The following is a 6,000-nucleotide window of genomic DNA, read 5'->3' on the forward strand; positions in this document are numbered from 1 at the left end:
TCAATATGTGGCACATTCATTCCCATGGCGCCTGTATGAGGAAACTACCTGGTGGATCCTTCTGTGCTTTAAGACCTACCTTGGAATGCTGTGAGCTAACATTTGCGTCTCTGCCAGGAAGGATTTACTAAATCGCCAAGAGCAAGAAAGTGTTCTAATACAGAACGTTTAACTGCAAAGTGCATAAATTAGCATTCATTCTCGAGGGCAGGAGGGGGTCCGATATCAAGCTGAATCGCCTTAATTGTGCATTCACCCTTATTTGAGGTTGGCGACAAAAGGCACTGCATTTCAAAGGCTTAATGACAACAGCTGCTCTCAGTTTGGTTTACTTAATAAACCAATTATCTAAACAATCTCACCAGCAATTAAAGGGAGATGTAATACTAATCCCGTTAAAACAGTTCTGCCTAGATATTTTTACAAGAATATGAAGGGGGGGGGGGGGGTTGCAATGTAATTTTAAAAGAAGACTGAAGTGTAATGTTGATTTATATCAGTGCCTTCTGTAAAATAAAAATATACAGAATCATAGATTTATATTCTTTGGTGCTTTACATACATGGATGTTTCCTTACATTTTTCTGCTACAGTGCAGAATCCGTATTCAGTTTACATTTGCATAAGTGGAGTTGTTATTATGCAGGTACACATCCTGAATGCTTTATTACTACACACCATTTCCTTTATAGTGTAGAGTTTTCCTTATCCAAAATGCTTGGGAGTCGAGTCTTAGGTTCCATGTCCAGGAAATCTCATTACATATATGCATATAATGAGATTTCCTGGACATGTAACCCAAGACCAAGCATTACATTAATTTATCCTTCATAGAGTGCATCTACACTGTAGAATTAATGCGGTTTGACTCCACTGTAACTCCATGACGTGTAGTTTGCTGAGGCACTAGTGCTCTTTGGCAGAGAAGGCCTAAGTCCTCAAGAAACGACGGGTCCCATGATTCCATAGTACTGAGTCGTGGCAGTTAGAGTGCTCTCAAACTGCATTCATTCTTCAGTGTAGATGCATCCAAAATAGAAGTCTCTGAAGCTCCACTCTTCACTCCTTTCTCCTTCCTCTGAGGCTTTAAGGCAGTTTAAAAAACCTGAAATGGAAGTCGCTGGAACTCAATCTTCCCTCCTTCCTCCAAAGAACTCAATTCCAGGTTTTGTAAACTCCCTTGCCTTGAAAGAAGAGAAGAGTGGAGCTTACGGAGTTAATAGCATGTTAATAAGATAACTTGCTTAACTGTATTTTAATTTTGTAATACCTGGTTTTATTTTTTACCTTGTTTCAGCATTTCTATAAGCTGTCACCATCAGGAGAAAGTAGGGATATAAATAAATAACAAATCCTAGGCAAGCAATAATCCTCTGCACACGTATCTTGCTGAAAGTGAGAATTAGGTCTAAATTAATGTGCTTAAGAATGGCAGGCAGGTCACCTGGCATCGTTTCTCTCCACTGTAATGAGCTGATAATGATGAGGAACTTAATATCTTCTACATCCTTTTCCCTAAACTGGGACTGAAAACCAAAATAAAAATATAGTTAAAACAAAAACAGTATGGTTAAAACTTACAAAACATTGTTATCAAAACTGAATGAATTGATCCGTAGCACTAAAACAATTTAAAGCATACTATTATCACCACGTAATTAATATGTATTTTTGAATTAAAACATGGCATTTCTTTCCACATTTTTATCTCACCATATTCACTTTTGTCCACATTTTTGGTAATACACTTCCTTTTGCAATGTGCATATGGGTACTTTACTTATCAGGCAGGGAAAATGGAGATGCAGGTAGTAAATATAGCCTCAAACATCTCCACAAAAATATATTTCCAATTTCAAGAGACATGCACTGGGATTTGTTTATTGTTATAACAAAGTTATGGGCATTTGTTAATTATGGGATTTACGAATTAGAGTGTAATTAAAAGCAAACGTGATTATATAATATCGTTTAAAGGAAATAGACGAATAAGAGATCCAAACCATCTCATAGCAAGGGAGAGTTTTGTTGATTAGATGTTTTTGTGTGATAGATTTATCCTTGTATTTGAGTATTTTACTGTTGTGTTTATGTTTTGATATTTTTAAAAGGTATTAGCTGCTGTATTATAAAGCAGTGAGTAGAATGTATAGTGTATATATAGACCAGCTGTACCAGGCCACACGTTGCTGTGGCCCAGTCTGGTGAAATGGAAAAGAAAGAAAAGAGAAAAAGCAGGTTTCTATTATATCTGATTTCACAATGTTTGTGGGTGTACATGTTTTTTATTGTTCCATTTATATAGATATTAGTCTATGTCATATTAATAATAATCCTGATCTAAAAAATAATAACAGTAATAGTAATAATGCTGATAATAACAATAATACTGGCCTATATAATAATAATAATAATAATAATAATAATAATAATAATAATAATAATAATCGCACAGACAGATTATAGAGGCACAACTATGTGGCCCAAATGATTCATTGGAACTTATGCCTCAAGTACCATCTGCCAGCAGTAAAGAACTGGTGGGATCACAAACCTGCAAAAGTATTGGAAAATGAGCACGCAAAGATACTGTGGGACTTCCGAATCCAGGCAGCCAAAGTTCTGGAACACAACACACCAGACATCACAGTTGTGGAAAAGAAAAAAGTTTGGATCATTGATGTTGCCATCCCAGGTGACAGTCTCATGGACGAAAAACAACAGGAAAAACTCAGCCACTATCAGGACTTCCAAGATTGAACTTCAAAGACTCTGGCAGAAACCAGTGCAGGTGGTCCCAGTGGTGATGGGCACACTGGGTGCCGTGCCAAAAGATCTCAGCCGGCATTTGGAAACAATAGACATTGACAAAATTATGATCTGCCAACTGCAAAAGGCCACCCTACTGGGATCTGCGCGAATCATCCAAAAATACATCACACAGTCCTAGACACTTGGAAAGTGTTCGACTTGTGATTTTGTGAAATCCAGCATATCTATGTTGTTTGCTGTGTCATAATAAAATAATAATAATATCATCATCATCTATATTATAATAATACTGGTGTATATAATAATGACAGTAATAACAATGTTAGGTAAAAGGTAAAGGTTTAAGTCTAGTTGTGTCCGCCTTTGGGGGTTGGTGCTATTTCATGTTACTGGTCTATGTAATAATGATCAGTGTGTTTTGAGGAAACCCTTTTATTTCCTTCCCTCCTATCTAGCTTTCCCTTCATACCATTAAATCCTTCCTTCCATCTGAGTCTCCAATCTTCCTGGAGGCTCGCGCGTGAGGAGGTGCCAAGCAAGGCGTGAGGCTATGGGAACACGGGGCTTGGACTGGGCCTACTTCCTTCCCTGCCTCCTTCCCTCCCTCCCCTGGGGCCATGCCCTGTCCCTCTCCCTGGCCTGGATTTCCCTACCTGCCCCACTGCTCCTTTCCTGCTCTTTTTCCCCCGGTTCTGCTCTGGAGGGAGGCAGGGAGGCTGGCTCAGTCAGTCCTCAAAGGAAACAGGTCTTGGTAGTAGGTGACTCCCTCCTTAGAGGAACGGAAGCCATCATTTCCAGACCGGATGGGATGGCTCGAGAAACATGCTGCCTCCCGGGGGCAAAAATACACCATATCACTCAGAGGCTCAGCAGGCTCCTAAAGCCCCATCACCCTCCCCACCTTATGTTGATTCATGTAGGTACCAATGACACCGCTAGGCATACTTTTCAAAAGATCACAAATGATTTTCGAGCTCTGGGAACAAAGCTAAAACTGTATAATGTACATGTGATCTTTTCATCCCTCCTCCCTGTTGTAGGACATGGCTCTACAAGGGCCGGAAAAATAGTACAGGTCAATAACTGGCTCAGAAAATGGTGTCAAGAGGAGCATTTTGGCTTCCTTGACCATGGTCTACTCTTCCAAGAGGATGGACTACTGGCAAGCGATGGGGTGCATCTCACACAAGTAGGAAAACATCTTTTTGCACACAGACTCACAAACCTCATCAGGCGCACTTTAAACTAAATCCACTGGGGGAGGGGAACAACAGCCTGGCGAACACTATATTACCCACGACCACAGGGAACCGCCGTAAGGCTAAACGGAGGGCTGCACAAACACAGCAAGGACCAAGTACAGAGAGCACAATAATCCCAAATAAACAGTTCGAGGGGAGGTCACAGGGGCTTACATGTCTTTACACTAATGCTCAGAGCATGGGAAATAAGCAAGACGAACTCCAACTCCTAGCACAGCACCACACATACGATGTCATAGGCATCACTGAAACCTGGTGGGATGACTCCCATCACTGGAATTTAACCATTGAGGGCTATAACCTCTTTCACATAAATAGAACAAAGGGGAGAGGAGGGGGAGTAGCTTTATATGTCAAAAACAGTTACGTTGCAGAAGAAATGCAAGACTGTAATCCGGGAAACCAGCTTGAAAGCATCTGGATAAGAATCAAGGGAACCGGGACTCAAAAAGATCTTGTCGTGGGTGTCTACTACAGACCTCCGAGTCAGGATGAAGGACTTGATGAAGCCTTCTGTCAACAGCTGACCAAACAGGCACAAAGAAGAGATATAGTAGTCATGGGCGATTTCAATTATCCCGATATCTGCTGGAAAACAAACTCAGCCAAGAGTACAAAGTCCAACAAATTCCTCACTTGCCTTGCAGATAATTTTATGGTCCAGAAGGTAGAAGAGGCAACAAGGGGATCAGCAACTCTTGATCTAATCTTAACAAATGTGGAAGACCTGATCAATACAGTTGAAGTGGTTGGATCCTTAGGGGCAAGTGACCATGTGCTCCTGCAGTTTGCAATACAAAGGAATGCTGAAACTAAGACAAGTCAAACACGCATTCTGGACTTTAAGAGAGCTGACTTCCAAAAAATGAAGGAATTACTGAGCGGCATTCCATGGACGCCGATATTAAAAAACAAGGGAGTTAAGGATGGATGGGAGTTTTTCAAAAGTGAAATACTCAAGGCGCAAATGCAAACAGTGCCAACAAAGAAGAAAAATAAGACAAGTGCAAAGAAGCCAGAATGGATGTCCAAAGAACTTCTAACTGAGCTAAAGCTCAAAAGTGTCATGCACAAGAAGTGGAAAAGGGGAGAAATCACCAAAGAAGAATTCAAACGTATAGCCAACTCCTGTAGGGAAAAGGTTCGCAAGGCTAAAGCGCAAAATGAGCTCAGGCTTGCCAGGGACATAAAAAACAACAAAAAAGGTTTTTTTGCTTATGTTGGTAGAAAAAGGAAGAAAAAGGAGGCGATAGGGCCACTGCAAGGAGTAGATGGGGTGATGGTGACAGGGGATAGGGAAAAGGCAGAACTGCTTAATGCCTTCTTTGCCTCGGTCTTCTCACAAAAAGAAAGCCATCTTCAACCTCAGCAACATGGAATGGACGAAGGATTGGGGGAAATCCAACCCCAAATAGGGAAACAAGTTGTCCAGGAACACCTGGCCACTCTAAACGAATTCAAGTCCCCAGGGCCAGATCAGCTACATCCAAGAGTATTGAAGGAACTAGCGGAAGTTATTTCAGAACCACTGGCAATCATCTTCGAGAGTTCTTGGAGAACAGGAGAAGTCCCAGCAGATTGGAGGAGGGCGAATGTGGTCCCTATCTTCAAGAAGGGAAAAAAGAACGACCCAAACAATTACCGTCCGGTCAGCCTCACATCAATACCAGGCAAGATTCTGGAAAAGATCATTAAGGAAGTGGTCTGCAAACACTTAGAAACAAATGCGGTCATTGCTAATAGTCAACACGGATTTACCAAAAACAAGTCATGCCAGACTAATCTGATCTCCTTTTTCGATAGAGTTACGAGTTGGGTCGATACAGGGAATGCCGTGGATGTAGCATATCTAGATTTCAGCAAGGCCTTCGACAAAGTCCCCCACGACCTTCTGGCAAACAAACTAGTAAAATGTGGGCTAGACAAAACTACGGTTAGGTGGATCTGTAATTGGCTAAGTGAACGA

The sequence above is a fragment of the Anolis carolinensis genome, chromosome 1, assembly GCF_035594765.1.
Source record: "Anolis carolinensis isolate JA03-04 chromosome 1, rAnoCar3.1.pri, whole genome shotgun sequence".
NCBI lineage: Eukaryota > Metazoa > Chordata > Lepidosauria > Squamata > Dactyloidae > Anolis > Anolis carolinensis.